This window comes from Hyla sarda, chromosome 1, assembly GCF_029499605.1.
Source record: "Hyla sarda isolate aHylSar1 chromosome 1, aHylSar1.hap1, whole genome shotgun sequence".
Classification (NCBI taxonomy): Eukaryota; Metazoa; Chordata; class Amphibia; order Anura; family Hylidae; genus Hyla; species Hyla sarda.
The window spans coordinates 385,350,547-385,375,864 of record NC_079189.1 but is presented as its reverse complement, the minus strand read 5'-3'; the positions used below and the strand labels follow the sequence as shown (position 1 = coordinate 385,375,864).

At 42.1% G+C, this 25,318-nt stretch overlaps 1 protein-coding gene and 1 long non-coding RNA gene across 3 annotated transcripts in view; one reads left to right on the top strand and one right to left on the bottom strand.

Moving 5' to 3' along the window:
• Positions 1-25,318, bottom strand: part of LOC130276181 (uncharacterized) — a 52,659-nt gene that overhangs the window by 9,033 nt on the left and 18,308 nt on the right. The window contains exon 3 of one of the 2 annotated variants that reach the window (XR_008845037.1): positions 14,220-14,338. The exons of the other annotated variant lie outside the window; for it this stretch is intronic. This is a non-coding gene — a long non-coding RNA (uncharacterized LOC130276181). Of the gene's footprint in view, positions 1-14,219; positions 14,339-25,318 lie in introns of those variants that run through there. 2 annotated transcript variants of the gene reach the window in all.
• The window catches only part of LOC130276163 (uncharacterized), a 105,576-nt gene continuing 104,457 nt past the window's right edge, over positions 24,200-25,318 (top strand). The window contains exon 1 of the mRNA XM_056525168.1: positions 24,200-24,220. The gene's annotated coding sequence lies outside the window, so the exon portion shown is untranslated. The remainder of the gene's footprint in view (positions 24,221-25,318) is intronic.

Sequence of the window (25,318 nt, the reverse complement as noted above, 5' to 3'; positions counted from 1 at the left end):
GGGGGAACCGAACTTTAACCCCCCCTCCCCCGGTCTGCTATCGGTCGGTCGCTCGGCCGACCAATAGCAGGGATAGGAGGGGTGGCAACCCTGCCACCAAACTCCTATCCCTTTAGGGGGATCTAGGGTGTCTCGGACACCTACGATCCCTCTTATTTTCCGGGTCACCGGGTCACCAGTGACCCGTATGACCCGGAATCGCGCAGATCGCAGGTCTGAATTGACCTGCGATTTGCACGCATCGCGGTCATGAGGGGGTCTCAGGACCCCCCTCGGCGATGTGCCGGGATGCCTGCTGTTAGATAACAGCAGTCATCCCGGCCCGATCACCGCTACCGGTGATGCGGCGCTCCCGGAACCCCGCGACGTACATGTACGTCGCCGAGCGCCAAGTGACACTTCGCGGCGCCGTACATGTACGTCGCTCGTCGTGAAGGGGTTAATGTCTAAAGTGACAGTGGTCAGAATTGCAAAAAATGGCTGAGTCCTTAAGGTGAAAAAGGGCCCAGTCCTTAAGGGGTTAAAGACCTCTTAAATTCTTACTGTAAGATGTAGATACCTTATGGGGAATAAAAGGTCAGAAATAAAAGAAAACCAACATGGATGTATAAAAATGTTAAGGGGGCAATAAATTACAAAAATAAAGCATTTAAACTACTAAAACCGGATGACAGTGAAGAACTATAGAGAAAAATGTAAAATATGTAAAAATCGCCAGGTCCAGATGGCATTCACCCCCGTGTTCTAAAGGAATTAAGTAATGTAAAAGACAGACGCCTATTTTTAATATTCAGGGACTCTATAGTAACAGAGACTGTTCCCCAGGACTGGCGCGTGGTAAAAGTGGTGCCAATATTTAAAAAGGGGTCAAAAGGTGACCCCGGAAATTATTGGCATGTTAGTTTAACCTCTGCTGTATGTAAATTGTTTGAGAGTTTTCTAAGAGATACTATTTTGGAAAATCTTGATAAAAATAAATGTATGACTCCATATCAGCATGGCTTTATGAGAAATCGGTCCTGTCAAACTAACCTGATCAGCTTTTATGAGGAGGTGAGCTCCAGACTGGACCAGGGGGAATCACAGGATTTTTCTAAAGCATTTGTTACGGTTCCACATAAAAGGTTGGTACATAAAATGAGAATGCTTGGACGGGGGGAACATGTGTACAAGTGGGTAAGTAACTGGCTCAGTGATAGGAAACAGAGGATGGTTATTAATAGTACTTATTCTGATTGAGTGACTGTAACTAGTGGGGTACCACAGGGATCAGTCTTGGGTCCTGCCCTATTTAATATATTTATTAATTACCTTGTAGAGGGGTTGAATAGTAAAGTAGTAATATTTGCAGATGATACTAAACTCTTTAACCCCTTAAGGACGCAGGACGTAAATGTACGTCCTGGTGAGGTGGTACTTAACGCACCAGGACGTACATTTACGTCCTGAGCATAACCGCGGGCATCGGAGCGATGCCCGTGTCATGCGCGGCTGATCCCGGCTGCTGATCGCAGCCAGGGACCCGCCGGCAATGGCCGACGCCCGCGATCTCGCGGGCGTCCGCCATTAACCCCTCAGGTGCCGGGATCAATACAGATCCCGGCATCTGCGGCAGTTTGCGATTAAAATGAACGATCGGATCGCCCGCAGCGCTGCTGCGGGGATCCGATCATTCATAACGCCGCACGGAGGTCCCCTCTCCTTCCTCCGTGCGGCTCCCGGCGTCTCCTGCTCTGGTCTGTGATCGAGCAGACCAGAGCAGGAGATGACCGATAATACTGATCTGTTCTATGTCCTATACATAGAACAGATCAGTATTAGCAATCATGGTATTGCTATGAATAGTCCCCTATGGGGACTATTCAAGTGTAAAAAAAAATTTAAAAAAATGTAAAAGTAGAAGTAAAAAAAAAGTGAAAAATCCCCTCCCCCAATAAAAAAGTAAAACGTCCGTTTTTTCCTATTTTACCCCCAAAAAGCGTAAAAAACATTTTTATAGACATATTTGGTATCGCCGCGTGCGTAAATGTCCGAACTATTAAAATAAAATGTTAATGATCCCGTACGGTGAACGGCATGAACGAAAAAAAATTTAAAAAGTCCAAAATTCCTACTTTTTTAATACATTTTATAAAAAAAAAAATTATAAAAAATGTATTAAAAGTTTTTTATATGCAAATGTGGTATCAAAAAAAAGTACAGATCATGGCGCAAAAAATGAGCCCCCATACCGCCGCTTATACGGAAAAATAAAAAAGTTATAGGTCATCAAAATAAAGGGATTATAAACGTACTAATTTGGTTAAAAAGTTTGTGATTTTTTTTAAGCGCAACAATAATATAAAAGTATATAATAATGGGTATCATTTTAATCGTATTGACCCTCAGAATAAAGAACACACCATTTTTACCAGAAATTGTACGGCGTGAAAACGAAACCTTCCAAAATTAGCAAAATTGCGTTTTTCATTTTAATTTCCCCACAAAAATAGTGTTTTTTGGTTGCGCCATACATTTTATGATATAATGAGTGATGTCATTACAAAGAACAACTGGTCGCGCAAAAAACAAGCCCTCATACTAGTCTGTGGATGAAAATATAAAAGAGTTATGATTTTTAGAAGGCGAGGAGGAAAAAATGAAAACGTAAAAATTAAATTGTCTGAGTCCTTAAGGCCAAAATGGGCTGAGTCCTTAAGGGGTTAAAGCAGTAAACACAATAGAGGACAGTGCACTGTTACAAATGGATCTGGATAGGTTGGAGGTTTGGGCTGGAAAGTGGCAAATCAGGTTCAACACTGATAAATGTAAGGTAATGCACATGGGGAAGAAAAATTCGGGCTGGGATTATGTATTAAATGGGAGCACACTTGGGACAACTGACGTGGAAAAGGACTTGGGAGTCTTAGTTAACAGTAAATTTAGCTGTAATGACCAGTGTCAGGCAGCTGCTGCCAAGGCTAATAAAATCATGGGGTGCATCAATAGGGGCATAGATGCCCACGACAAGGAAATAATTATACCACTTTACAAATCACTAGTCAGACCACACATGGAATACTGTGTACAGTACTGGTCACCAGTGTATAAGAAAGATATAGTGGAGCTGGAGAGGGTTCAAAGACAGGAAACCAGAGTAATATGGGGAATGGGAGGACTATAGTACCCAGAAAGATTATCAGAATTAAGGTTATTTAGTTTAGAAAAAAGAAGGCTTGGGGGAAACCTAATAACTATGTATAAATATATCAGGGGACCGTACAGAGATCTCTCCCATGATCTATTTATACCCAGGACTGTATCTATAAAAAGGGGGCATCCTCTAGGGTTAGAGGAAAGAAGGTTTCTACACCAGCACAGACGGGGTTTCTTTACTGTAAGACTGTGGAATTCTCTGCCTGAGGAGGTGGTCATGGTGAACTCTGTAAAATAATTTAAAAGGGGTCTGGATGCATTTTTGGAGAATAACATTACAGGTTATGGATTCCAGATCTATAGCGACAGAAGGTTGATCCAGGGATCTATTCTGATTGCCATATTTGGAGTCGGGAAGGAATTTTGACCTCTAGTATGAGGGGTTTTTGCCTTCCTGTGGATCAACTCAGTAGGGACTCATTAGGGTTATAGGTTGAACTTGGTGGACTCTGGTCTTTTTTCCACCTTATGAACTATGTTACTATGTTACTCATAATTGACTGTGGCTGCAGACTGCACATGAGGCCTCCAATGGCTCTGGACACACACACTAGGACTTGACTTGACCTCAGCAGAGACTCAGGAACTAAGAGAGCTCCACCCAGGGTTTATATGGAGGAGACTAGCAAGAAGCCCATAGGCCACCCCCGGGGATCACCTGGTCAGTGATACCTCCTGGGTAACAATCACATGGTACATTTTTTTAAAGTAACAACACATTGTATATCACAATGTACAGCAAAACATATGTACAGGGGGAAACTATTACAAGGAGGCCCAGGGGACACAGAAGGGGGGCTGCCTGACAGAGCAGAAAGGGTACGGGGCAACAACTCCTGTACTGGGCCACCACAAATATAGAGTAGATGCAGTTTTGCAGAAGTGATACAGGCCACTACCATTACTTATAAGACTTTGATAGCATATTTAAAGGACAGGCCATCAAATTCTAAACAAGCCCCAAACATATTTTAGACAGGATTATAAGGGAAGTATAAAGGCCTTTTCAGACAAAGTAGGTATATAGGTAGTGAGTTATTGACTAGTACTGCATCATGTATGTACGTGATTATCTTTAAAGGCTATAATCCCAATGCAAAATAGTTATTTAGAACTTCCCTTTATCATTGCTTTACCATACTGGGTAGATGTCGTAATCTATTTAAACGTAATTGGTGACATGTTTTTGTGCATAACTTTTGCTTCATACAGTACATTCATTTGTTTAAGAATTTTTTCTTTACATTTAGTGTATATTCGGGAAAGCTTTTGAAGCAAACATTAATTATATCCAGAGGCCTTTCTTACCTGATCGTCACAATAACATCTGCAGTGTTCCTAGGAACAGGCCCTACCCCTGCATTTACAGATGGACATGTATACACAATGTTTAATGTATGCATACTGCATGTGTTTATCCTGTTGTCCTGTATACATGCAAAACTACATAAAATAACACACTATACAGTATGTATTAATATACTACATCAGTCAATATTATAAATAAAAGCTGCCCGTAACCTCTCATAAAATACAGAAGGATACAAATTGTAACACTGGCAGATGGCAGCTACCAGCGTGTACCACATCCTGCTACCAACCTTGGCTCCCCCTCCTTGCTGCAGGTTCCGGGATGTTCCCTTCGCACTGTCTCATCCAGCAACAGTTTCTGGTGCATCTAGCAGGGGCCACACAAGGCCAGCCTATTTAAGGGTTTGTCTGTTTTGTGACGCTGTCTCTTGCCTGACTCCTTGTACTTTCCTGACTCTCCTGGTACAGACATTGGACTGCTTTACTACGCCAATGCCTGCTATTGAGCTAAAACACCATCTGCACCTGTGCTGCTCAGCTTTGCTGTTCTAAACTCCACCTCAACTACAACATCTAGCCTGTCTAGTCTCTATAGACTCTACTGCTGTGCTTCTCCACCAAGCCTCAACCAGCCCCACCAGCCTGGATTCTCAGATCCTTGCACTAAGGATCTTCTGCTCTTCTTGGCCAGTGGCCAATTTACAGGGACCACTCTTGTTGTAGCAACCTGGCATCTCCCTGCAGCTAAGACCAGACCAAACCGGTAAGTGGCACAGCGGGTCCACACTCGTTGGGGCGTTACACAAATACATTAGGACATATCCATATTCACACAACAAAATATTACAAAATAAAGAATGAATTAAAATTTGCCTGACCCTGTAAGTCTATGTGATGTTTTAAAAAGGGAGAAAACAAATGAGTAATAAGAATGTATAAGATCACATTTTTGAGCCCTCTGAGGAAAGAGCGAAAGCATGCTCGGGGTCAAGGCACAGTACCAGCAGCGCACATGGGTAAGCAGCCATGCATGTATAAATTGTTATAAGGAGAGCTTTTGTACTATCTGTGGGCAGAGTGTAGTGGTAACCCCTATTTGGGTAGATATAGTGCTATACTGTTCTCCCAGTGCATGATTTATACTTATAATATTATGCTATATAATGAGTGTGATTTGTAATTGTGATATAGATAATTTGGTAGATTTTGGCAAGTGGTGATGGCTTTGGCAGTTTTTATGTAACTCTGTGAACAACATTATATGCAAAAATATAATTGTTTTTATAACTGTGTTTAATAAAAGCTATATTTTAATATATTAGCATCAACTTGATTCTTTTAGATAGTGTACAATAGTATAATCGCATAATGTAAGCAAGCAGCTATATGTCTTAATGTAAACGGTTCAATAATGCAACATCACATCTTGCCTTTTATTTTATCCTTTTGGAAAATGAGTACTGTACTGAAATAGTGGAGAAGCTGCCTCCACGATGCCCAGCACAATGTCTGGACACCATGGTGATGCCCCTCGAATGAAAATGGGGATGTCAGAGAGGTATTTCCTTACCCGTATTTTTTGGGGATTTGTTGTGCACCCTACGTACTGTACTAGACACTTGTTACTGAAAAAAAATTGTATTACAAATAATGAATTGTTTTACCTGTAAAATCGCATGACTAGTTAAGGAGGTAAAATGTGTAACTCGTAGCATGATCTTGCAGCAAGAACATTTCGTATGGCAACATTTGTACAAACCAACTGGATAAAGCCAAGTAGATCCAGGTTGAGTTTGGTTCAAAAACAGACTTGATGACAATTTTTGGCCAATTGTTGGGGCCCTCTTGGCGACACACCTATACCCATCTTGTAATGCCTTAAAAAAGGCAGGGTCAGAAGCTATCACTGACATGTACTTATGGATTATCCACAACACAGCACTATAATAATTACTGCATTAACCCCTTCAGGACGGAGCCCATTTTGGCCTTAAGGACCGGAGCGTTTTTTGCACATCTGACCACTGTCACTTTAAACATTAATAACTCTGGAATGCTTTTAGTTATCATTCTGATTCCGAGATTGTTTTTTCGTGACATATTCTACTTTAACATAGTGGTAAATTTTTGTCGATACTTGCATCCTTTTTTGGTGAAAAATCCGTAAATTTGATGAAAAATTTGAAAATTTAGCATTTTTCTAACTTTGAAGCTTTCTGCTTGTAAGGAAAATGGATATTACGAATACATTTTTTTTTGGTTCACATATACAATATGTCTACTTTATATTTGCATCATAAAATTGATGAGTTTTTACTTTTGGAAGACACTAGAGGGCTTCAACGGTCCGCTGCAATTTTCCGATTTTTCACAAAATTTTCAAACTCAGTATTTTTCAGGGACCAGTTCAGGTTTGAAGTGGATTTGAAGGGTCTTCATATTAGAAATACCCCATAAATGACCCCATTATAAAAACTACACCCCCCAAAGTATTCAAAATGACATTCAGTCAGCGTTTTAACCCTTTAGGTGTTTCACACGAATAGCAGCAAAGTGAAGGAGAAAATTCACAATCTTCATTTTTTACACTCACATGTTCTTGTAGACCCAATTTTTGAATTTTTACAAGGGGTAAAAGGACAAAATTTTTACTTGTATTTGTAGCCCAATTTCTCTCGAGTAAGCACATACGTCATATGTCTATGTAAAGTGTTCGGCGGGCGCAGTAGAGGGCTCAGAAGGGAAGGAGCGACAAGGGGATTTTGGAGAGTACGTTTTTCTGAAATGGTTTTTGGGGGGCATGTTACCTTTAGGAAGCCCTTATGGTGCCAGAACAGCAAAAAAAAAACACATGGCATACCATTTTGGAAACTAGACCCCTCGGGGAATGTAACATGGGATAAAGTGAACCTTAATACCCCACAGGTGTTTCACGACTTTTGCAAATGTAAAAAATAAATAAAAATTTTTACCTAAAATGCTTGTTTTCCCCAAAAAATTTTATTTTTAAAAAGGGTAATAGCAGAAAATACCCCTAAAAATTTGAAGCCCAATTTCTCCCGATTCAGAAAACACCCCATATGGGGGTGAAAAGTGCTCTGCTGGCGCACTACAGGTCTCAGAAGAGAAGGAGTCACATTTGGCTTTTTGAACGCAAATTTTGCTCTGGGGGCATGCCGCATTTAGGAAGCCCCTATGGTGCCAGGATAGCAAAAAAAAAACACATGGCATACCATTTTGGAAACTAGACCCCTCGGGGAACGTAACAAGGGGTTAAGTGAACCTTTATACCCCACAGGTGTTTCACGACTTTTGCATATGTAAAAAAATTTTTTTTTTTTTACCTAAAATGCTTGTTTTCCCCAAAATTTTACATTTTTAAAAAGGGTAAAAGCAGAAAATACCCCCCAAAATTTGTAACACAATTTCTCCCGAGTACGGCGATACCCCATATGTGACCCTAAACTGTTGCCTTGAAATACGACAGGGCTCCAAAGTGAGAGCGCCATGCGCATTTGAGGCCTAAATTAGGGATTGCATAGGGGTGGACATAGGGGTATTCTACGCCAGTGATTCCCAAACAGGGTGCCTCCAGCTGTTGCAAAACTCCCAGCATGCCTGGACAGTCAACGGCTGTCCGACAATACTGGGAGTTGTTTTGCAACAGCTGGAGGCTCCGTTCTGGAAACAGTGGTGTACCAGACGTTTTTCATTTTTATTGGGGAGGGGGGTTGTATAGGGGTATGTGTTTATGTAGTGTTTTTTACTTTTTATTTTTGTGTTAGTGTAGTGTAGTGTTTTTAGGGTACAGTCACACGGGCGGGGGTTCACAGTAGTTTCTCGCTGGCAATTTGAGCTGCAGAAGAAAGTTTGCGGCAGCTCAAATTTGCAGCCCGATACTTACTGTAAGCCTCCGCCCATGTGAGTGTACCCTGTACATTCACATTGGGGGGGACATCCAGCTGTTGCATAACTACAACTCCCAGCATGCCCGTTGGCTGTCGGTGACTGCTGAGAGTTGCAGTTTTGCAACAACTGTAGGCACATTGGTTATGTATCACTGAGTTTGTGACCTAACTCAGTGTTTCACAACCAGTGTGCCTCCAGCTGTTGCAAAACTACAACTCCCAGCATGTACGGTGCATGGTGTACGGTGACTGCTGAGAGTTGTAGTTTGCAACAGCTGGAGGCACACCGGTTGTGAAACACTGAGTTAGGTAAAAAAAAACTCTGAGTTTCACAACCAGTGTGCCTTCAGCTGTTGCAAAACTACAACTCTCAGCAGTCACCGACAGCCAACGGGCATGCTGGGAGTTGTAGTTATGCAACCAGCAGATGCACCACTACAACTCCCAGCATGCACTTTAGCTGTTTGTGCAAGCTGGGAGTTGTAGTTATACAACAGCTGAAGGTACACTTTTCCATAGAAAGAATGTGCCTCCAGCTGTTGCAAAACCATAAGTCCCAGCATGCCCATAAGGGAATGCTGGGAGTTGTGGTGGTCTGCCTCCTGCTGTTGCATAACTACAGCTCCCAGCATGCCCTTTTTGCATGCTGGGAGCTGTTGCTAAGCAACAGAAGGAGGCTGTCACTCACCTCCAACGATCCAGACGCTGCAGGTCAGTCCCTCGTCGTCTCCGCCGCCGCAGCTGCTCCTGGGGCCCCGATCCCAACAGGGGCGCCGGGGATCGGGGTCCCCAGCACCCGGGGTGCACGTCCCGCACCCGCTCACGTCCTCCGGAAGAGGGGCGGAGCGGGTGCGGGAGTGACACCCGCAGCAGGCGCCCTGATTGGTCGGCCGGTAATCCGGCCGACGAATCAGGGCGATCGTGAGGTGGCACCAGTGCCACCTCACCCCTGCAGGCTCTGGCTGTTCGGGGCCGTCAGAGACGGCCCCGAACAGCCAGTAATTCCGGGTCACCGGGTCACCGGAGACCCGATTGACCCGGAATCGCCGCAGATCGCTGGACTGAATTGTCCAGCGTTCTGCGGCGATCGCCGACATGGGGGGGCATAATGACCCCCCTGGGCGATATGCCGGGATGCCTGCTGAACGATTTCAGCAGGCATCCGGCTCCGGTCCCCAACCGGCTAGCGGTGGGGGCCGGAATTCCCACGGGCGTATGGATACGCCCTCGGTCCTTAAGGACTCGGGATTCAGGGCGTATCCATACGCCCTATGTCCTGAAGAGGTTAAGTGGAAAAGACTACTGATTGTTTAGTGTTGAGCACATGTCACTAATTCACTGGAATAATAAGTGAATCTCTAAACCTACTTCTAGCTATGCTATGTACACCCAAAGTGCTCCAACCTGGATAACCCCTATTGTGGAGGCGTACCTCAATGTTGTCAGCCTCCTGTTCAAATCCTACCACAGTGTAACCATTTCACCTCACAAGTATCATTTCTCTGATGGGCAAATTTCTGGTGACATGTGGAGGATGGCAGGATCCCCCATGAAATATGGAGTTCACCACCATCTCCTTTCTAAACGTGGTCATGACAATCTGATTGGACTCCCTATCCCCCAACAAGTTTAAGTCAAGAAAATAAATATGCCCATTATGAAGTAAGGCAGAGAAAACAAGACCCATAGGGTTGTCATTTATGTAATCCATAAATCCCTATTAGGCCATTTCAGGCCCCCAGATGAACAGGAGATCATATATAGCAGCCATACCATTGAATCAAAGTACTGTAGGGATTCTGCGGTGATGCTTTCAGGATAAATTTGTGTGCAACATTACAATACTAAAACATTTTGCAGTATTAGAAAATGGTAGTGATAATGAGAATAATTGTAACATGTGTCTGATGTTAATTTACATAATATATCTATTTTGCATATGAATAAAATGTATACTGTGGATAATTCCATTATACAGCTTAATAATATAAATAGGAGTTCTGTTTCTGCCTACGGCTTTATGTCTTCTTAGCTAGTTGCGGTCTCGGATCTCCAGAACCCAGAATTGAAAAAAAAAAAAAAAAGACTAACTCTCCATTTTACTAAGAAACCCTGAAAAGGGGGCATGGTCATTGGGGGCGTGGTCACAAAAAAGGGGCGTATTCCCAACATTTTCACAAAAACACAACATATTTACTAAGGTTTCCACAGAAAATGTGGTGGATTTCAGCTGAGGTAAACCCTACAGATCAGAGCATGTGTAAATAAATCTAACTGTAGGGAAAAGTGTAAAATGTAGGGAAACCTTAGTAAATACCGTGGAAAAAAAATCGTAGGGAATTATAACCCACAAAGAAACCATTTTGATATTAGAAGTTATTCATAATTTTTTTATGTTTAATTGCAATTATATATATATATATATATATATATATATATATATGTATATGTTGGTGGGAGAAAGAGTACCTTTTTTCACCCTGGAATCCCTACAGCACTTTAATTCAATGGTATGGCTACTATATTGATAATCTCCTGTTTATCTGGTGGTCTGGTATGGCAGCCATACAGGGATTCATGAATAACATCAGTGACAACCCTATGGGTCTTGTTTTCTCTGTCTCCTATCATGATGGGCATATTTCTTTTCTCTTGACTTCAATTTATTGGGGGATAGGGAGTCCAATAGGATTGTCATGACCACGTTTAGAAAGAAGATGGTGATGAACTCAATATTGCATGCCAAATCTTGCCATTCTCCGCATGTCACCAGGAATTTGCCCATCGGAGAAATGATACGTGCGAGGCAAACTATTACACTGTGGTAGGATTTGAACAGGAGTCTGACAACATTGAGCCACGCTTCAACGATGTAAATTATGTAAATTAACATCAGACACATGTTACAATTATTCTCATTATCACTACCATTTTCTAATACTGCAAAATGTTTTAGTATTGTAATGTTGCACACAAATTTATCCTGAAAGCATCACCTCAGAATCCCTACAGTACTTTGATTCAATGGTATGGCTGCTATATATGATCTCCTGTTCATCTGGGGGCCTGAAATGGTATAATAGGGATTCATGGATTACATAAATGACAACCCTATGGGTCTTGTTTTCTCTGCCTTACTTCATAATGGGCATATTTATTTTCTTGACTTAAACTTGTTGGGGGATAGGGAGTCCAATCGGATTGTCATGACCACGTTTAGAAAGGAGATGGCGGTGAACTCCATATTGCATGGGGGATCCTGCCATCCTCCACATGTCACCAGGAATTTGCCCATCAGAGAAATGATACTTGTGAGGTGAAATGGTTACACTGTGGTAGGATTTGAACAGGAGGCTGACAACATTGAGGTACGCCTCCACAATAGGGGTTATCCAGGTTGGAGATCTTCGCGTGCACGTAGCATAGCTAGAAGTAGGTCTAGAGATTCACTTATTACTCCAGTGAATAAAGCACACATGCACGACACTAAACAACCAGTAGTCTTTTCCACTAAATACAGTCATTAATATAGTGCTGTGTAGTGCTACACCTTTTACATCGTTTACTAGTCATGAGAAGTATACTGGATCATCGAGCTTAGCACTCGTTTTTCGAAAGGATTAAATAAAAGACAAAATGTGATGTTGCATTATTGAGCTGTTTACATTAAGATATATAGCGGTTTACATTAAGATAGTGAATATGCAAATTTTGTGAACATAGGATGAATATTTATCCTATGTTCACAAAATTCGCATATTCACTATCTTCGTTCCCTTTTTTTTTCCAATGCGAAAATCGTAATGAAATTCGTACAGTGCGCATGTGTAATTATATCTTTCAACTAACAAACACTATACCCTGCACTAGAACCTATCTGCTAAACTAACCTACTCTATCTAAAACTAAAAGAAGGGAGGGATCAGTGTCCTCTGGAAGTGCCCATATTCGTGAATATTTGCATATTCGCAAATGCAAAAAATTCGTGCTCCACACCGACTCCCCCAGTAAATAATATTGGAGCCTACTTTGGACCACAAGCTGGAAGCGGGGAGGGATGATCACTTTTTTTTTTTTTCTTACACGGTACACATCATTGTTGTGGTGTGTACCGTGAAGAAAAAAAACAACAAAAAAACAATATTCGTCATTACGAATGTATAGCGCTATATTCTAAATATTTGCTAAATTGCGAAGTGCCGATATTCACGGTAAAAATTAGCATTACGTATATTTGCGCTCAACACTACTAATTAGCGGGGAACTCACCTAGACTCTAAATGGAAGTTCGACTATTGTACATTCTTATCTCTTATTTGATATCTCCCTTTTTACAACAGATATCTTTGTTTTTACAGGGTCAGGCAAATTTTAATTAATTCTTTATTTAGTAATATTTCGTTTGAATATGGATATGTTCTAATGTATTTGTATCCTGTTTTTTTTTTTGTTTTTTTTGAGAGGTTACTGGCAGCTTTTAGTTATAATATTGATTGATGTAGTGTATTAATACATATAGGGGGAGATTTATCAAAACCTGTCCAGAGGAAAAGTTGCTGAGCTGCCCATAGCAACCAACCAGATCGCTTCTTTGATTTTGCAGAGGCCTTGTCAAAAATGAAAGAAGCGACCTGATTGGTTGCTATGGGCAACGCAGAAACTTTTCCCCTGGACAGGTTTTGATAAATCTCCCCCATACTGTGTTATCCTATGTAGTTTTGCATGTATGCAGGACAACAGGATAAACACATATGAATACATTTAACGTTGTGTAAACATGTCCATCTGTAAATGCATGGATGGGGCATGTTCCTAGGAACACCGCAGGTTTTTATGAGTGGATTATTATCCTCCCCCCCCCCCCCCCCCTTACTATAGGATTTGTGTGGCGTTCTATGTAAGTTTGAGTAAGGCCGATGTGATTGGCCGAAACATGTCACTTCCGTTGTCTGGCTCCCACGCATTCAATAAAGATATCATCACATTCTCAAGCTGCCGAGCTGGACATCTCTTCTGTGTTTGTTCCAATTATGTAACTATGTAACTACGTAAATCACCCCTCTTGTCTTCATCTAAATCACAGAAGATTTTCTTTATTATTATTATCATTATTATTATTAATAATAATAATAATAATAATATTTAAATATTGCAAAACAGACAAATTCTAGCACCAAAATAAAGTCTCTTAGTAGTAGAATCAATTTAAAAACATTAGCACAATATGGGTCAAAACTACCATTTGTACCTTCAGGTAATCTTCAGGTGGTCTGAAGAAGCGCCCCTAGTTGGCGTGAAATAGCTGTAACCTCTGCATGGTGTGCTGCGTCCACACTGGTCCTATATGCTTCTGCACGTCTGAAATAAAGCTACAAACTATTTTTCACGAAATCCCAGTGGTGAGTGCCTCCTGCTTCTACTGTTAAAGCTTATTGATGAACTGTATATCTTCAAGGATTGAGCACCCGAGACGGGATTTGTAAACTGGGTCTATTATTTGCCTTAACCTCTCTGTCCGCCTGTACACATTGTGGGATTGCCTTGTTGAGGCTAAGCTGTGCCGGTCTTTCCTCTTTCTGCTTATTGTTCCTTCAAGTAACACTGGGGCATTTTAGCATCTTTATTATGCCAGCTAGTGTTGACTAGGGGTCTTCAGGCCTGAAGTGACAGTATGATAGTGATTTATGGTGCTGAGTGTCAGTTTGAGTCTTTAGACCTGAAGTTCGGCCGGAACAAATATGAATGCAAAAACACATGACAGCATGGGAAAGTGTTCACACGTACACACAAAAAAGTATGGGATGTTAATATATTAATAAATAATAAATATGCACAGAGCCCATTGTATGAAATCAATACCCATTACATGCAGTCAATATTGTAGATGACATCTAGCCTGTCTGACCCATGCAGGACCTGGATGCCTATAATAGATAATCAGAAAACATCATAATTAAGTGCTAAAGAAGCGGTTATTCCATGAAATGGCATTATGGGAAATTTAAGTTGTTCTTACCGAAGAGAATCCCAGCGCCTGATTTTATCCTGTCTACCACCATTGGTTTTTCTATTGTCTGTTGTCTATGTGAGGCTAGGAACGGCTGCAGGAGGCCTCTGCATTGCACCCGCATGCTGTTATCCAAAGTTGTACTTGGTTCGGGCAACCAACCTCAGTAAGCGCTGTCTTAAAGAGATTCTTACCATTTTGTCTATGATATGGAGCACTTTCTTTGTTTTTAGCATTCCAGTATGTTGTTAGTCTCCCATCCACTGATACAAGCAAAGTGCTGAACAGTGCTGACATTTTAGCATTTTAGTATCTCAACCAATGTCTTTCTGTTGAAGAACTCTGCCCCTCTCAGTCTCTCAGAGATAATGGCAATAACTAACAGAACAGTAGGGATTTTTACAGTCATAGTGTACTGACTTTATCTAATTTGTGAGGTCCGTGTCTGAAAAAATTTGCTTTTATTCTGGTTTTGACATTTCAATGTCTCATATTTTTGTAAATATTTAAATTAAATATTATACAATAAAAAAAATTCAAAAATTGCCAATTTGTCAATTCTTGATTATAAATAGGTAACTGCAAGTGACTCTCCACTCCATGAGTAAGCTTTTTCACCTAAATTGTATTTCTAGAACTTTTATTGCTTTGATTTAGTGCTTGCAGTGCTTTCCCACAAATAAGAATAGAAGTAAGTGCAATGAATCATATAACCCAAGACTACAAAATCATCTGACACCAGAGACACAGAAAAAATGAAAATTTCTTAGTCCAATGATGAGAAAAAATAGCCAACTTCTCTAAAGTGCTCACCGACTTGATTTTTTTTTTTTTTACTTTGCAACATCCTAAAAGTAAAACTCTTACCCACTCATAGATTATATTGAAGAACGTTCTTTACAAGTCCTCACTTTCCAACATCATCAATAAAAAAGTTTGGAGCAAAATGTCTAACTTATTGTTACGCCTAGCGCTCCGGGTCCCCGCTCCTCCCCGGAGCGCTCACGGCGCCTTTCTCCCTGCAGCTCCCCGGTCAGCGCTGACCGGGAGCGCTGCCCTGTCATGGCCGTTGGGGATGCGATTCGCACAGCGGGACGCGCCCGCTCGCGAATCGCATCCCAGGTCACTTACCCGTTCCCGTCTCCTGCGGTCATGTGCTGGCGCGCGCGGCTCCGCTCTCTAGGGCGCGCGCGCGCCAGCTCCCTGAGACTTAAAGGGCCAGTGCACCAATGATTGGTGCCTGGCCCAATTAGCTTAATTGGTTCCCATCTGTTTCCTGGCTATATCTAGTCTCCTCCCTTGCACTTCCTTGCCGGATCTTGTTGCCCTAGAGCCTAGTGAAAGCGTTTTTGTGTGTTTATACCCTGTGTACCAGAACTTTGCTATCTCCCCTGACTACGAACCTTGCCGCCTGCCCCCGACCTTCTGCTACGTCCGACTTTGCTTCTGCCTACTCCCTTGTACCTCGCCTATCTTCAGCAGCCAGAGAGGTGAGCCGTTGCTAGTGGATACGACCTGGTCACTACCGCCGCAGCAAGACCATCCCGCTTTGCGGCGGGCTCTGGTGAAAACCTGTAGTGTCTTAGAACCGGTCCACTAGCACGGTCCTCGCTATCCCTCTCTGGCACAGAGGATCCACCTCCTGCCAGCCGGCATCGTGACAGTAGATCCGGCCATGGATCCCGCTGAGGTTCCCCTGCCAGTTGTCTCTGATATCGCCCGACAGATCGCCCATCTAACCCACCAGCTGTCGGAAGTGTCCACCATTGTGCGCCAACATTCGCAACTTCTTCAGCAATCATCTCCTTCGCCAGCTCCTGCACCTCCTTCGCTGCGAGTGGCCACTCCTAGCCTCCACCTGTCCTTGCCGGACAAATTTAATGGGGACTCTAAGTTTTGCCGTGGCTTTCTTTCGCAATGTTCATTGCACCTGGAGATGATGTCGGACCTGTTTCCCACTGAAAGGTCTAAGGTGGCTTTCGTAGTCAGCCTTCTGTCTGGAAAAGCTCTGTCTTGGGCCACACCGCTCTGGGACCGCAATGACCCCGTCACTGCCTCCGTACACTCCTTCTTCTCGGAAATCCGAAGTGTCTTTGAGGAACCTGCCCGAGCCTCTTCTGCTGAGACTGCCCTGTTGAACCTGGTCCAGGGTAATTCTTCCGTTGGCGAGTATGCCGTACAGTTCCGTACCCTTGCTTCAGAATTATCCTGGAATAATGAGGCACTCTGCGCGACCTTCAAAAAAGGCCTATCCAGTCGCATCAAGGATGTGCTGGCCGCACGAGAGATTCCTGCCAATCTGCAAGAACTCATCCATCTAGCTACCCGCATTGACATGCGTTTTTCTGAGCGACACCAAGAGCTCCGCCAGGAAAAAGACTTAGATCTCTGGGCACCTCTCCCACAGTATCCGTTGCAATCTACGCCTGGGCCTCCCGCCGAGGAGGCCATGCAAGTGGATAAGTCTCGCCTGACCCAGGAAGAGAGGAATCGCCGTAAGGAAGAGAATCTTTGTCTGTACTGTGCCAGTACCGAGCATTTCTTGGTGGATTGCCCTATCCGTCCTCCACGCCTGGGAAACGCACGCACGCACCCAGCTCACGTGGGTGTGGCGTCTCTTGGTTCCAAGTCTGCTCCTCCACGTCTCACGGTACCCGTGCGGATTTCTGCTTCAGCCAGCTCTTCTCTCTCAGCCGTGGCCTGCCTGGACTCTGGAGCTTCTGGAAATTTTATTCGAGAGTCCCTAGTGAATAAATTTCGCATTCCGGTGACCCGTCTTGTCAAGCCACTCCACGTTTCCGCGGTCAACGGAGCCAAGTTGGATTGCACCATACGTTTCCGCACGGAGCCCCTTCTTATGAGCATCGGATCTCATCATGAGAGGATTGAACTTTTGGTCCTCCCCAATTGCACCTCGGAAATTCTCCTTGGACTTCCCTGGCTTCAACTTCATTCCCCTACCCTGGATTGGTCCACTGGGGAGATCAGGAGTTGGGGGTCCTCTTGTTCCAAGAACTGTCTAAAACCGGTTCCCAGTACTCCCTGCCGTGACCCTGTGGTTCCTCCTGTTTCCGGTCCCCCTAAGGTCATTAAGGACTCTGCCTGCCACAGGAAATGCCCCTCCCCCCCTCCCAGTCCCGTCAGGCAAGCCTCTGTGCCACCCCATGGCCCCCGTCCTGGTGTCACACTGCCCCGTGCCAGGTCTCGCCCTCTGCCCTCTCTCCCCATTCCTACTCCTGCGGTTCTGCCTGCCGTTGAGGAATCCCTCCTTCCTTTCCCGGTGTCCTCATCCCAGGGGAGGCAGTTACCCGATAAAGAGAAGGGGAGACCTAAGGGGGGGGGTACTGTTACGCCTAGCGCTCCGGGTCCCCGCTCCTCCCCGGAGCGCTCACGGCGCCTTTCTCCCTGCAGCTCCCCGGTCAGCGCTGACCGGGAGCGCTGCCCTGTCATGGCCGTTGGGGATGCGATTCGCACAGCGGGACGCGCCCGCTCGCGAATCGCATCCCAGGTCACTTACCCGTTCCCGTCTCCTGCGGTCATGTGCTGGCGCGCGCGGCTCCGCTCTCTAGGGCGCGCGCGCGCCAGCTCCCTGAGACTTAAAGGGCCAGTGCACCAATGATTGGTGCCTGGCCCAATTAGCTTAATTGGTTCCCATCTGTTTCCTGGCTATATCTAGTCTCCTCCCTTGCACTTCCTTGCCGGATCTTGTTGCCCTAGAGCCTAGTGAAAGCGTTTTTGTGTGTTTATACCCTGTGTACCAGAACTTTGCTATCTCCCCTGACTACGAACCTTGCCGCCTGCCCCCGACCTTCTGCTACGTCCGACTTTGCTTCTGCCTACTCCCTTGTACCTCGCCTATCTTCAGCAGCCAGAGAGGTGAGCCGTTGCTAGTGGATACGACCTGGTCACTACCGCCGCAGCAAGACCATCCCGCTTTGCGGCGGGCTCTGGTGAAAACCTGTAGTGTCTTAGAACCGGTCCACTAGCACGGTCCTCGCTATCCCTCTCTGGCACAGAGGATCCACCTCCTGCCAGCCGGCATCGTGACACTTATTTTGCAACTACATAAAATGCAATAAAATTGCTCTCAGATGCGTTGTATAACAGCAGCCAACTGAGTTCAGAAGGAGTCATGGTTTATTTGCTTCTTGCTGCTGAAGATAGAAGACTTCATAGAATGGGACTCAACTATGGAAACCATTAATGTGCCTTGCGATCAGCCATGAAGAGACATAGTATTTCATTTTGTTCTTCATTTACAGTGCAACTTTAGTGGAAAGTACCCAATGGGAAATATGTATTAATACTGAGAATTGTAAAACATTGTTAAAGGATCATGTTTTAGGGCTTTGTGTCACTTTTATATATTTAGGGGACATGCCAGTCCTAAAAAATCTCCTGCCAGCAATGCCTCTACATAACTTCCAGCGCACCTCAGGCTTTTTTTTTAGCTCTCTCGCTGAAATGTAAGCCAGCTCCGAGCTGGAGAAGATTTCATCTACAATTTACACCTGTTTGCAGGGTAAATAGTAATAAATTTGGCAAGCTCATGACACCACATCCCCTTAATGTGATGCCATGCTCACTTTCCAACATGCTCCGCCCACTTGGAAGTAAGGTGCAAAGTGTCAAAAAGGAAAATCTTTTGACTTTTTGCACATATATATATATATATATATATATATATATATATATACTTAGTGTTTGTAGGTAGAATGATTGTCTTTTTAGTCAAGCTAATCAGCTGATGCCATGGTTTCACCCTACGTCTACTGTAAAATCTAGGAGCAAGTGGACAATTCCCCAACAGTGACGTCACAGTCGATATTAAACTTTTCATAGTATACATTAGCTATTGTGTAATGCATGGATGTGGTGAGTCCTCCAGAGTGAGAAATGTTCTTTGTGGCTTCTTTTCGCCTTTAAGGATCCCTCATCTATCAACTTAAATTTTCTGAACCAGACTGACCTTTCTTGCACTAATACTCCCAATGAATTTCATTCTCTATGATATCAGGTATTGTACTAGAATGCATTTGTTGGCATGCTGTTCCTAGAATGTTGAAATGAGGAGTACCTTCCATTTAGAAGTGTTGTAGCTGAAGTTATGGGTTTACAATAGTAAGATGCCATTTCATCTGTCTTACAGTGGAAAAAAATTATCTATTAACTCTCCTTGCTTAATTCTCTTATATAACACAAATTTGGGTAGCTCCATCTGTGGAGAAGGAAATTGATATTGCTTCGGCTCTATCATTTGCAGTAGTAGCATGCCATATACTTCGCAAAGAATGTTCAGAATGACAGTGTTGGTTCCATGATAGAGCAGTAGTAGGAGGAACGGCTCCTGCTGGGGAAGCGGGCAGCATTGGGCTTCGTTCCTCGGCTGGCTGACTGTGAAAAATACTGAGCTGCACTGTATAATTTTAAAAACCCTGGAGAGAGCTGTGAATTGCCACTCGGTGCTGGCCATTCCGGGCTCCCGACAGGATTTGAACACAAAGTTCTGCCGCCCGCTCCAATCGTCAATAAGTTATGGTTGCAGTGGGTCTTAGAAGTGAGACTCAATGAGATCAATCCCTCAACCCTTGTACTACTACCCCAACATGGAATAGACTCTGTTCTATGATGGAAGTAGTAGAACCTGCGCTACTATAGTCTCCCCAGCCACCTGCAGACTCCCTCAGCTGGAGGAACTACTACTCCGATCATGGAAACAAGTCTGTTCCATGATGGGAGTAGTAGTACCTCCAGCTGCTGGAGCCTGTGGGCAACTGACTTTTTTACACATATAAAAGCCGTATATGTTTTTTTTTTAATGCACAATTTTTCATACAGTTTTGTCAGTTTTTTGTTTCCCGTCTTGGGGGGGAAAAAACTGATACAAAAACGTATAGTAAAATCGTGATGTGAATGTAGCCTAAGCAGTTAATTTAAGTATAAGTCTCTGAAAGAAAGCAGTATTTAAGTATTAAGTTAATGCCTTTGTCCTCAAAATGCTCTTTTAATGTACTTAGGCCGATCCTGTTAGAATGAATAGTAAATACAATATGCATTTTTTGTCAGTCCCCCATCCTGCTAAGTTATTTGGTCTGGCCCTGCGATGGCTGTAATTTTATAGTAAGGTCTAACAAGATCCCACATATTTGCTGTAATAATTGATAGTAACAAGGATTGAGCAATGCGTTCTGGGGGAAGCAACAGCACCTCAAGGTAAGCTGGCAAGTTCAGGCTTGACTGTCTTCACAGAGTATTCAGAATTGTACAGCACAAGACAGTATTAGTACATGTCATTTTTTTTTATTTGCATTTATTATAATAACTTATATTGATGCAGTTTCAGCCATAACATTAGGGATGAGTTAATGAAATGTTTGACCAAATAAAGCTGCTAATGTTGTAGTTAATGATTTGTAAATAACTTCTATGGGTGGTTAGAATGAAATTTTAGTGAATGTAGCAGCCTAAAGGTTTTGGGGACCCACAGAGATACCTGGCAAAAGTAGACAAATGGCAGGTGCAACCTGCCTGAAGGATTAGTATTGGGCACCGCACACAATCTTAGTTAGACGAAACTAAGGAAATACTAAAATGGCATTTGTAACATGAGAGAAACCACCAAGCACTACCACTTAAACTGACTATAACCACCAATCTTCTGTTTCTTTAAAGGTGCCCATACACCTTATGCTAAAGATGGCTGAAACAATGGATGATGTTGCATGATGTTGGTGGAGAAAAGGATCGGTCGTATTGGAATTTTATCACCGACCCTATTTTTGGGGGGATAGAACATGAAGGTTTAGCTGTGCCAAATGTTTATGTATATAGCAAGGTTTAAAGTGATAAGTGTTGGCTGTCAGTTATTGAAAGTTTATGGCAACTGAAAGGGGTACTCTGGTGGAAAACCACTTTCTTAAAATCAAAAGTCACACAGATTAGCAAATTACTTCTATTTAAAAATCTTAATCCTTCCGGTACTTATCAGCTGCTGAAGTTTTATTTCTCTCTGGAAATGTTTTCAGTCTGACCACAGCGCTCTCTGCTGACACCTCTGTCCATGTCAGGATCTGTCCAGAGTACAAGCAAATCCCCATAGCAAACCTCTCCTGCTCAAGACAGTTCCTGATACGGACAGAGGTGTCAGCAGAGAGCACTGTGGCCAAACTGAAAAGAACTCCAGCAAGAAATAAAACTCCCTGTGGACCATACAGCAGCTGATACGTACTGGAAGGATTAATAATTTAAAATAGAAATCATTTACAAATCTGTGTAACTTTCAGGCACCAGTTTATTTAAAAAAATATAGTTTTTCACAGTACTACCCCTTTAAGGGGAGAAAGAAAATAAATCTGAATTGTTTGCACCAACACCCATTGGTAACATTCCAGTTGGGTGTGCACCTTTTACAGCTGGTTTAGTGAATTCATTGTTGTTGTGATTTGCACAAAACTTTATAAAAGTAATTCCCCATGTGTAAATACATAATAAGCAGGACCAGGTTTTCTGTGTGCAAAATATTGTAACCTGTTTTGGACAAGCTGGAAGTCAACATTTTCTTTACTAGAAAATTTATAGTATTTACTGTATTTTTCTAAAGCTGCAAAGCTGAATTACATTATGCAGATCCATTTCTTTTCTAGATTTACATAAAAAAGGATAAGGATAATAAATTAACTACCAAATGATAAATGAACGTACCCTCTACGGTAGCAAATACACCCACCTCATGCCAGTTCCCTGCCCATCTTATGTTTGAAGTCCTACTTTTCCACCTAGAGTGGCTGGTGACCACACATTTAGCAGTGTGGGAGAGTAGTCCCGACTTTTCTCGGGTAACTGGTAGGCAGGGGTCACGTCCCAGGGAAATAAAAAGTGTGGGAACTCTTCCACTCAAGGGCTGGTCCTGCAGGACTCCTGCTAATGGGAATGGTGTTCCTGCTGTGAAAAAAGTGCAGGAATTCAGTTCCCACACGTTCCTGCAGGACTTGAGCCCTGCGGGTAGGTTTCTCCTTTCTGTGAGTCTCCCGGATATTTAGAGAGCATACATATATTCATTGTAGAGACAAGTGTGGGAGGGTGACAGTGAAAATATGCTGCATTGTTTAGAAAAGACTATAGAAACTAAACATTTGGACAGATGGACAAATATTTATAATATTTATAGGGTTCATGTAAGATAGTTCTCGTCCGACTCTCACTGATGTAAAATAATAAAATGCCTTATAAACACAGTTATGTATATATTAATAAAATCATTTTTGGAAAATGCATACAGATAGCAGTGTAGATCACAGGCTCCTGTGGGTTTGGTGCATCTTTGTAGACCCAGATGTTTGTCTATCTCCATTTAATTACCATATGTTTTATGAATGACAGCCCCGGTCAAAAAATTCATCTTAGCTCTAAAGTTGAGGCAGGTGCCTAGGGAACATGTTCAAATTCATAAGTATTATTATAGTGTGACACTCCCGTGAACCAAAGAGATGCTTTTCAGCAACAAAGCACACTATATCCGCATGAATAACTGCTGTAACCGTGGATGATAATAGTTTCAATTTGACACTTGTTTGCCTTCAAGGCCTAGGCATGGTACAGGATTTAGGAACAAAAAATAAATCATTTTTTCCCATAAAGGCAACAGTGTGTTTTAAAAGGTTTGATTCAATATAACAAAAGTTATCTTTATGCATTTACCATATTAATCACATTCTGCTAGATGTACAACGATCAACCATAACATTAAATCCACTGCTAGGTGAAGTGGATAACACCGATTATCTTGTGACAATGGCATCTGTTATGGGGTGGGATATATCAGGCGTCAAGTGAACAGCCAGTTATTGCAATTGATGTATTGAAAGCAGGAAAATAAACAAGGGTGGGAATCTGAACAATTCTGACAAGAGCCAAACTGTGATGACTAGAAGACTGGATCAGAGCATCTTGTGGGATGTTCCTTGTTTTCAGTGGTAAGTACTGGAGATGAGCAAATTCTTCAAAAATTTGATTCGGCCGATTCGCCAAATTTTTTTGAAAAGTTCATTTAGGGTCGAATAAATTTGCAGCGAAACTGTAGTAAAAACAGCTATTTCTGGCCTACAGAGAGCCCCGATAGGGGTGTAGAACACTTTGCCTTGCTGCATCACGCATAGGGAGTGTGCTGGGTTAGTGAAATCATAATGTTATTCATTATGACATGAAGATTACAGGCATTGCCATTAGAATCACTGCTGCAGAGCATCTATGTGGCAGCAGGGAGACCATAAGGTGTCAAAATTGAAGAGGATAAAGAGATCTTTTATGTCATATTTAATGTAATTTGATGCGAAATTTACATTTTTTCATTTACTAATAGTGGAGGTTTTTTGTCTTTTGTTTATATTCGTTTGGTATTCACTAATGTGGCGCTGGACTAAACATTTTAGGAGCATAAGTATTTATTTTTTGTCCGTCCCGGAAAGGACAAAAAAATGTGTGAAAAAAAACCCCACCTCCTCTTCTAGTCTGAGAGAAGCAAGTGAGAGAGACATGACCACACATCAGTGCCGATCACATGACACAGGAATAAACCCTGTGTCACAGGAAGAGATCAGAGGAGGCAGCAGGAACCAGCTGTAACTGCCAATGATGCAGGTAAGAAGGAGAGGGAGAGAAAATGACTAACAGTAGATACAGTAGATAGGGAAATATACAAATGATTAATGGAGACTTTAATAAAACTTTATTAATTAGATAGGAAATATGGGTGAGAAGAGGAAATAATGAGGATAAATGAAAATTACTCACTCGAATCAAGGTAATATGTGGCAATATTGATTAAAATAAGATATATATATAAAATAAGTAGAAAAAGGCAATAAATAAGGAATAAGACAATAAATATTAATAAAATAGACAATATTAAATAAATTAATAAGATAATAAATAATAAATATCTAATAAATACATATTTAACAAATATTTAATAAGTAATAGAAAATAAACAAAAAATAAGGAACAATGAAATAAAAATGAAATAAATAATCTGTAATAATGACAAATATATAGTAGAACAATAACTTAAAGGGGTTATCCAGGAAAAAACTTTATATATATATATATATATATATATATATATATATATATATATATATATATATCAACTGGCTCCAGAAAGTTAAACAGATTTGTAAATTACTTTGATTAAAAAATCTTAATCGTTTCAGTACTTATGAGCTTCTGAATTTAAGGTTGTTCTTTTCTGCCCAAGTGCTCTCTGATGACACGTGTCTCGGGAACCGCCCAGTTTAGAAGCAAATCCCCATAGCAAACCTCTTCTAAACTGGGCGGTTCCCGAGACACATGTCATCAGAGAGCACTTGGGCAGAAAAGAACAACCTTAAATTCAGAAGCTCATAAGTACTGAAACGATTAAGATTTTTTAATCAAAGTAATTTACAAATCTGTTTAACTTTCTGGAGCTAGTTCATCTATAAAAAAAAGTTTCTTTTCCTGGATAACCCCTTTAACAATTACTTTAAAGTCAGTACAAGTTTAATGTTGTTTAACATTATTTAACCCCTTAAGGACCAAGCCCATTTTGGCCTTAAGGAGCAGAGCATTTTTTGCACATCTGACCACTGTCACTTTAAACATTAATAACTCTGGAATGCTTTTAGTTATCATTCTGATTCCGAGATTGTTTTCCGTGACATATTCTACTTTAACATAGTAGTAAATTTTTGTGGTAACTTGCATCCTTTCTTGGTGAAAAATCCCAAAATTTGATGAAAAATTAGAAAATTTAGCATTTTTCTAACTTTGAAGCTTTCTGCTTGTAAGGAAAATGTATATAACAAATAAAAAAATTTTTTGATTCACATATACAATATGTCTACTTTATGTTTGCATCATA